General features: G+C 43.0%; 1 long non-coding RNA gene across 2 annotated transcripts in view; it reads right to left on the reverse strand.

Annotated features, from left to right (window-relative positions):
* The window catches only part of LOC125485422, a 10,103-nt gene extending 6,289 nt beyond the window's left edge, over window positions 1–3,814 (reverse strand). The window contains exon 1 of one of the 2 annotated variants that reach the window (XR_007264150.1): window positions 3,206–3,814. This is a non-coding gene — a long non-coding RNA (uncharacterized LOC125485422). Of the gene's footprint in view, window positions 1–2,832 lie in introns of both variants that reach the window. The other variant, XR_007264149.1, reaches the window with a different exon arrangement.
* Between the last annotated feature and the right edge of the window lie 6,100 nt (window positions 3,815–9,914).

Genomic DNA, 9,914 nt, shown 5'->3' on the forward strand with positions numbered 1-9,914 from the left:
AAAGGACCGAAACGTCAGCCTTCCTGCTCCTCTGATGCTGCTTGGCCTGCTGTGTTCATCCAGCTCTACACCTTGTTATCTCAGAATATCAGTGCTGGTGGCTTGAAACTTGTAGGAGCTTATTGGCAAAATTAAACAAATGGCACAGGTCAGAGAAACATGGAATGACTACAAAAAGTCAAGGAACTGCCTTTGGACAGAGCACTCGCCATGATGATAATGGTGAGAGAAATATGACACGTGAAGGAAAGAGTTTGAATTTGTACTTTTTTTTAGTTCCTTCTATTAAAATCATACCAGTTGCCTGTAATCAGTTAATTTGTATAGCCCACTTAGCTTCAGTTCTAAATAAGATAAAGAATCGTTGTAAATTATTCAAGTAAAAATGGCGACGTTATTATCCAAAAATATGAATACAATGTTTATAAGTAAGTAAGGATAAAAGACACTTGGAAAGATGAATGTATGATCAGTCCCTTGTCATTGCAGGGTTTGTTTACTCTTTCCACGGTCAAAAAGTTGAGTTCAGAATTTAGCGGCTGTGATGACTTCCATTGTTGAATAATTGCTTGTGCAGCTAGACTCAAGAGATAAAGCAGGCTTTTGAGTGAGAGATAGAGAGAGCATTTTTCTCCCCCTCACTAGTTCTGCAGTTGTGTCATATTGCCTGGACACACTCAACAGAGCAGTTTTTGATTTCTGAAAGCCTTTCTCCCTATGCTCCCTGAGACTGAGAACTCCAGACTCCTTCCTGGGGATTTAACAACGTAGTGTCTAAAAGCCTGACTTATTACTACCAAAGGAAAATGGCTGCTCTGCTAATTAATCAGTATTCCACTGAGCAAATTCAATTATGCTGAAATTCCCTGTAAAGTCTGCCAGTCTCCGGTTCTCTCAGAAGCTTTGAATTCTCACATATTTTGAAAGAAGGATTGTGCTGCTCAAAGGTTAGTAAAATTCTGAATGCCCCCCCACCCTTTTGTGATTGATGCTGAGATAACACATCAGTCTGTCAGATTTTTGACTGCACTGTATCAAAAACAATGGTCACGTAGTTTCCGAACCCATCTTGTAGGAACATGTCCAAATTCAGATTAAACTGCTTTGCAAAGTATAGAGTATTAAAGTATCCAGTCCTGGTCACTTCAGGAACTTGGACATGACTGTATTTATTACCCATCCATAAGTGCCTTTGAAAACGTGTTGGTGACCTGTTTTCTTGAACCAAACCTTTTAACATGCCAAATCTCTTGATAGAAAGTTAAGTACTTATGGAGTATAGTTACTGCTGTAATGGAGGACAAACAGCAACAGATAGCAGAATCAACATTCTAATAGGACCAAGTCATCTGTTAGTTTTGATGATATTTGTTAATGGATAAATATTATCCAGGATATCTACAGGGAAAATTACCCTGTTCTTCTTCACATGAATGCCATACCAACTTTTACATCCACCTTGAAAGGCAGATCAGCCTCATTTAATGTCTCATCATTTTTTTATTCACTCGTGGGACATGGGCATCACTTGCTAGTCAGCATTTGTTATCTGTCCTTAGTAATCTGAAAGATGGCATCTTTAAAATTGCGGCTCTACATTGCACTGGAGCCTGGATTAGGCACACAAGTCCCAAGACTGGGGCTGAACATGTGACAGGATAGATATGGTTTTCAGGAAAATGGGGAAAAAGCAGAAGATTGCCATTAGGTCATAAAACAGGAGCAGGCACGATGGAGCATCTTCTGCACCTTCACAATTCTGTGATTCTGTGATAACATTCTGACCCATAACCAAGACTATTGTCATTGAATGGCAGCTGTATAAAACAGGTGGATAAAAATCTGGTGACCTGTGAACCCTTTGGGATCTTCTATCTTCCAAAGAAACCAATGTGGAAGGTATCTTTAACCAGGCTACTGGGTTATAAATATCAACCCTGATCTCCAATTGCCAGATCATCAATTCTGAAACGTAGATGGGAGTTGCACATGGGTACACTGTGAAATTCCAATTGTAACAGGTGCCAAAGGGATTGATGGGAAATTGAAGATTCTGCATACATTGGAACCCTTCGAAAGTCTCCATTTAAATTAGAGAATCGGAGCGTTCTGCTACAATTAGGTAAACAGTTATGTTTAAGGAAATGTTAGACTATTAAATACCCAGTCAAATTCCTGCACCCGCCCCACCCCACCCCCATCCCGCTCCCTGCCCCTTCAGGAGCTGCCACACCCTGACTTGGCACCTTACCCTCCTGGCAACCTATTCCCTTCCCACTTGGATTCCAACCCACCTCGCACCCAAACGTCTGGCACCCTATTCCTACCCACCTGATTCTATCCCCTATCCCCTATCCACTTGATAGCAAACCTACTTGGCACTCTACCCACTTGGCACCCTGTCCTCTTGGCATCTATCCTCATGAAAAAGGTGGCAAGTTTGCCTTCCCAGAGTGTGTTATGCTACGAGGTGTGTGTCTGCTTTTGAAGGTGGCTGCAAAAATTTTTTATCTGGTTCTGCCAGGCACAGCGATCCTGGGTGAGCTTGCTCCCAAGGCTCAGGGTTTATAGTGAAACTCCTGAGTGAAGCCTTCAGAGTGTTGTTGGAACTCATCCTCTGACCTCACCCCAGACTTTGGATCTCCAAAGAGGGTTCACTTTGGAAAATGAGTGTCGGGCATTCTGGCTACATGAGCATCCCAAACCAGTTGTGACTGTTTTACTGTGCTTGCAATGCCAACTTGAGTAAGCATGGTGTCTGGTATTTCACCCTGACATCTGATCTGCAGGAGCTTCTGAAGGCAGCCAAAATGGAAGTGTTGAGTTTCTTACCATGACGCTAGTGCATAGTCAGAATGGAAATACAGCTGTGCATTTCTGAAGAAGCCCTGATCAGAATCATCTGTCAGAAATGTAGAGCTCTTCCGTTTCATGAAAAAAGGAGAATGTAACCTGCGTGAGATTGTCATTCCTCAGAAAGTCGAGCCTGATCCATTATGTCATTTTCATAAATTACGGCAGTGGTTTGGGATTCACAATTAAGAAACCAAACATCTTTTCAATGCAAATCAAGTGCTAGCGGCTTCATCCTTGAATATGTTAGATGTAATTCCCATTATATTGTCACTGTATCTAACACGAGGGGCTACAATCGTTGCTCCACATCTTGCAAAACTCATACAAGAATCACAATACTCTCCCTCACCAGCAAAATCTTCACCAGGGTCCTTCTGAACTGCTTATTGATCAGGATCTGCTGCTCGAGAGTCAGTGCAGGTGAAAGAGCCGCCCTTATTGTGTTGACAGTGAGACATCTCCAGGAGAAATGCCCAGAACAGAACGTGGTGTCTCTTCACCAGGCTTGATGATCTAAGGTCTTTGACACAGTCAGCTGTTCAATCCTTTAGAGGGTCTTGGAGGAATCCAGCTGCCCTGAGAAATCCATCACAACGGTTTGACAGTTTCATGAGGGCTGCCCACACCTCGTGGCTGAGGTCAATCTTCTGATCCAGTCCCAGTCACTAATTGAATTAAACAGAGCTTTGTGCTGAAGTCATCTCACTTCAGCATGTTTTTCTCCACCATGCTCTCCAATGCCTTCCACCATGGCAATTCCGACGTTGAATTCACATAATGCCTGGATAGGAAGCTGCTCAATCTGACTCCAGGCAAAGATCAAGGTCTCCAAACGGACAGACTTTGTGATTTCCTGTTTGCCAATGTCTGTGCTCTAGTCGCCATTTCAGAGCCAGGCATGCAATGTAGCATGGAACTTGTCCCCAGTGAGCATGACAACTTTGACCTTATGATCTGCATGATGAAAACTGAAGTAATGTTCCAGCCAGTTCCAGGAAAGCCCTTTAGAAAGCCCAAGGTTTCTGTCCATGACCAGACCCTATCAGCACAGCCAAGTTCACTTATCTTGGCAGCACATTCACTTGAGCTGTTTAAATTGATAACAAGACACACACAAGAATTGTCAAAGCAAGTATCGCCTTTGGCAGACTTCCAACACCAGCCAGAGAATAAAGAATAAGTGTGCCAACCAAATTGAAAGTCTATAAAGCAAAAGCTCTTCCAGCACCTTCTCTGCTGCTGGAGGCAGTCCAGAGGAGGTTCACGAGATTGGTTCCATGTATGCAGGATTATTCTTATGAGGAAAGGTTGGCTAGTTTGGGTTTATACTCATTGGAGTTTAGAAGAATGAGAGAAGACTTTATTGAAACATACAAGATACTTAGGGCGCCTGACAAGGTAGATGTTTAGAGGCTATTTTGCCTGGTGGGCAAATCTAGGACCGCAGGAAATAATTGCACAGTTAGGCATCACCGACTTAAAATTGAGTTGAGGAAGAACATTTTCTCTCAGAGGATAGTGAATGTCTGGAATTATTTCCAAGAGGGTTGTCAAGGCTGGGCTATTAAGTATATTCAAGGCCGAGATAGCCGGATTTCTAATCAATAAGGGAATCAAGGGTTGTGGTGATAAAGCAGGAAAGTGAGGTTGAGGATTATCAGATTGGTAATAATTTCATCAAATGAGGGAGCAAACTCGATGGGCTTAATGGCCTCCCTTTTCTCCAAGGTCTTGTGGTCTGACACATGCCAGACTTAAGACCATGTACTGGCTCATAGTAAGAAGCTCAACACTTTCATTTCAGCTGCTTTCAGAAGCTCCTGATAGTCAGATGTCAGGGTGAAATACCAGACACCATGCTTACTCAAGTTGGCATTGCAATCACATTAAAACAGTCACAACTGATTTGGGCTGCTCATGTAGCCAGAATTCCCGACACTCGTTTTCCAAAGTGAACCCTATTTGAGATCCAAAGTCTGGGGTGAGGTCAGAGGATGAGTTCCAACAACACTCTGAAGGCTTCACTCAGGGGTTTCACTATAAACCCTGAGCCCAGGATCGCTGCACTGGACGGAACCAAATAAAAATCTTTGCAGCCCCCCCTTCCAAAGCAGACACACACCAGAGACAGAGAGAAAACACAAGGTGAGGTAATGTAACTGGGCTGACAATCCAGATTCCCAAGCTAATGTTCTGGGGATATGCATTTGAATCCAATATCCAGTTGGTGAAACTGGAATTCGATAAAAATCTGGAATAGTTACCGCTGTCATGTAGCAGAAAAACCAATTTGGTTCACTATATCCTTTAGGGAAGGAAATCTGATGTCCTTACCTGGTCTGGCCTACATCTGACTTCAGAACCACAGCAACGTATAACTCTTAACTGCCATCTGGGCAATTAGGGACAGACAATAAATGCTGGCCTAACCAGCAATGCCCACATCCCATGAACAAATGATTTTAAAAAGTGAAGTCCAAAACCAGCAACTTGTTTAAAATTCAGTCACATTTAGTACACTGTTCTATCTACAGTACAACCCTCCAGGTGTAGATCCACTTTCGTAGTAACATTCTTATCACCTGGAACCCTACCAAACACCACGGATGATGAACATGGATAACCCAGTGTGGAGCTGGAGGAACACAGCAGGCCAGACAGCATCAGAGGAGCAGGAAAGCTGACATTTCGGTTCGGGACCCTTCTTCAGAAATGTCAATTTTCCTGCTCCTCTGATGTTGCCTGGCCTGCTGTGTTTCTCCAGCTCTACACTGAGTTATCCCTGACTCCAGCATCTGCAGTTCTTACTATCTCTGAGATGATGAACATGGTCATTTTCAATGCAAAGGATGAACAACATTATCCATGTCCACTTTTGTGGCTCTCCACCGCTTTCTCAAAAGCGTTTAGGAATAGGCAGTAAATGCTGCCTAGCCAGTGACACCTAAAAACTGTAAACAACTTCTCTTCAAGAAAAATGTTTAACTTCAGTCAAGCAAGTCCCAAAGCGCTCCACAGTGTTACTGGACCAAAGAATAAACTCCCAGCTGAAGAAAGGGCCTTTGAGGGAAATCAAAGTGGAAGCTTTTCAGCAATAGAGAGAAGTGGACCAGAGATGAGGTGTGGACAGTGAATGCCAGAGCTCAAGGCCTATGCAGAGGAAGGCACTGTAACTAATGATGGGGCAAAGGAAATGGGACAGTTGCATTTATTCAACTGCAATACCCCTGCCTCTGTCAAAGCAGTAATCAACTCAATCCAGCCATTTCTCTATCTGCTGGTCTGAGATACATTGCTTATGAGAAACGAGAATGGGAGGAATGTGAAGGAAGAGATTAATAAAAGTGAATGTCAGCCCATTAGAGGCAGAGACAGATGTAATTATGGTGGGGAATAAGGAAATGCAAAGACATTAAACAAGTACTTTTTTCTACCATCAGAGTAGAAAACAAAACCAGCTGCAGAGATAATCGATAGATCGGCTTTAACCTTCAGAAAACCTGAGGTGCTATCACGGGTTTCTAAGGATTGGAAGGCAGAAAATTGGAAGATATTGGAATTAGAATGTCCTACCTCACCGATAAGTCTTGTGTTCATGTAGTCTTGGTTTATAGGGTACATACATGTCCGTGCAGTTGAGGCCACAGTCAGATCAGCCAGAGTGGAAGGTGTTGGCCAAACTGGATTACCACTTAACTATTAATCCAGATAATGTTCTGGCCTCCTGGGTTTGAATCATGCCATGGCATATGGTGGAACTGGAACTCAACAACGAAATCTAGAATTAAGAGTCTAGTCATGACAATGGAAGCAAATTCCATGTTGGGAAAATCTCATTTGCTTCACTTTAGGGAAGGAAACTTCCTTCCTTCTCGGTCCGGCCTACATGTGCCTCCAAACCCACAACAATTTTGTTGACTCTTAACTGCTTACTGAGTGATAAAGTCAGTGACGCCTGCATTCTGTGAATGGAATGAATAAAAAAAGAGGCAAAACAGGCTCAAGGAGCAAAATGTCTTCGCCTATTTTGAATTCTTGCATTGTTGTTGACCTCCAGACCAGGCAACGTTTTCCTCACTAAAAGATCACATCATCACAACCACCCCCACCCCCACAATTGTTGCATTCCATTTAGACTGTAATGTGTAGGCAATATAACAGAACAATCAGGAACCTGCAAGTTGCTTGAGCTGAAAGTGCTTAAGAGATCATTGTGATAATACCTTTGTTTTCATCCACTCATTCATAGAAAGTGGTCATCACTGGCTAGTCCAACATTTGATGACATCCCTAGTTGCCCTTGTGAAAGTGATGGTGAGCTGCCTTCTTGAACCGCTGCAGTTCAGTTGGTGTAGGTACACCCACAATGTCTTTAGGGAGGGAGTTCCAGGATTTGGGCACTGAAGAGACGGTAATATATTTTGAAGTCAGGAGGAGAACTTGCAGGTGATGATGTTCCCATGTATCTGTTAGTTTTATCCTTCTAACAGGTAGAGTTTGTGGGTTTGGAGGATGCAGTCTAAGGAGACTTGGTGAATTTCTACAGTGCATCTTGTAAAAGGTACACACTGCTGCTGCTGAGTGTTGGTGATGGAGGGAGTGAGTGGTTGTGAATGTGGTGCCAATCAATGGATTGCTTTGTCCTGGCTAATGTCAAGCTTCCTACTGGAGCTGCACTCATCCAGGCAAATAGGAGCATTCAATCACTTCTTGACTTGTGCCTTGCAAATGGTTGAAAGGCTTTGGGGAGTTGAGGGTTGAGTTACTCACTGCCCCATTCCTGGCCTCTTACTGGTCTTCCCATCCTCTATAACTTACAATTATATACACCTCTAAAATATTCATGTCAAAGGATAAAAGGATGAAATTCGAAATCAAGCTGGAATTGCGAGAATTAGGGCAGGATTCTTTTTTTTAAACATAGAGTCATACAGCACAGAAACAGACCCTTTGGTCCAACCAGTCCTTGCCAAACATAATCCCAAACTAAACTAGTCCCACTTGCCTGCTCCTGGCCCATTTCCCTCCAAACCTTTCCTATTCATGTACTTATCTAAGTATCTTTTAAACGTTGTAACTGTACCCATTGCTTCCTCTGGAATTTTATTGCACACGCAAACCACCCTCTGTGTAAAAAATTTGCCCTCTATGACTTTTTTAAATCTCTCTCCACTCACCTTAAAAATGTCGCCTTGTCTTGAAATTCCCCATCCTATGGATTAACCTTATCTATACCCCTTATGATTTTATAAACCTCTATAAGGTCACCTCTCAACTGCCCTCAGTCCAGCTTATTCAGTCTTTATGACTCAAACTTTCTATACCCAGCAACATCCTGCTAAATCTCTTCTAAACCCTCTCTCGCTTAATAATATCCTTCCTATAACTGGGTGACCAGAATTGGACAAAGTCTATTTTTACTAACTGCTCATTGCTAGTTGCTGTTTCAGAATATAGCTAAGGGTCTTCCTTTCGAACTATTGAAATCTGTAGAGTGAAGCTATTCTTACAATGGTGCTAGGTAGAGAGTGCCAAGATCTTGGCTCAATGACGATGAAGGAGCAGTGAGAAATGTCAAAAGTCAGTATGATATGGGATTTGGTGAGAATTTTGGTTTGATGTTGTTTGCATGCATTGCTGCCAAAACATAATGTCATATAGATACATCCTGAAAAGATTTTTCAAAACTAGAGAGCAATTAATCATGGGAGATACTTAAGAACTTAACCACATCAGAAAAGGAGGAGTGGGCCATTTGGCCCTTCTTCAGGCCAGTTCCATCCTTCAATAAAAACACGGCTGATCTACCACCTCAGTTCTGCCTTCCCAAATTATCCCCACTTTCCTTACATTGTGGCGCACCCAAAACTCGATTTACCTTGGTCTTGAATATGCTCAGAATTCACTGCTGTCTGGGGTCGTGAATTACAAAAATTTACAACCTTTGGAGTGAAAGGTTTTCACAATCTTAAATGGCCAATCCATTTTTCTGAGACTGTGAGTCCCTATTCTAGGTTTCACAGCCAGGAGAAACATTTTCTCAGCATTTATCCAGGGAAGCCCCTTAAGAATGCTATACATTTTAATGAGATCAGATCTCATTCACCTAAACTCCAGAGGATATAGACTGAATTTGCTCAATCAATGTGCAGTGGCCCAGAGTCTAGTACATTATCAGGAGGATATAAATAACACTTCTGATTTCTGAAGAAGGGTCCAGACCCGAAACGTCAGCTTTCCTGCTCCCCTGATGCTGCCTGGCCTGCTGTGTTCATCCAGCTCTACACCTTGTTGTCTCAGATTCTCCAGCATCGGCATTTCCTACTATCTCTAAATAACACTGGAGGAGGATTATCAGAATAGATTGAACAGGCTGGGACTTATTTATCTCAAAATGGGAAGGTTGACATGGTGACCTCATAGAGGCCTTTAAGGGGGTGGTAGAAGGTGTTTCCTCTTCATAGAATCCATACAGTGTGGAAGCAGGCCATTTGGCCCATCAAGTCCACACTACACCTCCGAAGAACATCCTACCCTATCCCTGTAACGCTGCATTTCCCATGACTAATCCACTTAGCCTACACATCTCTGGACAATTTATCATGGCCAATCCAACTAACCTACACATCTTTTGACTGTGGGAGGAAACACAAGCACCCTGAAGGAAACCCACGCAGACACGGGGAGAATGTGCAAACTCCACACAGACTGTCACCTGAGGCTGGAATCAAACCCAGGTCCCTGGCACTGTGAGGCAGCGGTGCTAACCACTGAGCTACATGCCACCTAATTTTTAAAGGAGATCAGAACCAGCCATCATAAATATAAAATAGTCACTAATCAGGAATTCAGGACCATAAGATCTAGGAGCAGAATTAGGCCAATTCAGCCCATTGAGTCCGCACTTCCATTTATCAGGAGGAACTACTTAGAATGTGGAACTCATTATCAATAGAGATAACAAGGTGTAGAGCTGGATGAACACAGCAGGCCAAGCAGCATCAGAGGAGCAGGAAGGCTGACGTTTCGGGCCTAGACCCTTCTTCAGAAGGGTTTTC

Source organism: Rhincodon typus, chromosome 19 (genome assembly GCF_021869965.1).
Source record: "Rhincodon typus isolate 14 chromosome 19, sRhiTyp1.1, whole genome shotgun sequence".
In the NCBI taxonomy this organism is placed as follows: domain Eukaryota; kingdom Metazoa; phylum Chordata; class Chondrichthyes; order Orectolobiformes; family Rhincodontidae; genus Rhincodon; species Rhincodon typus.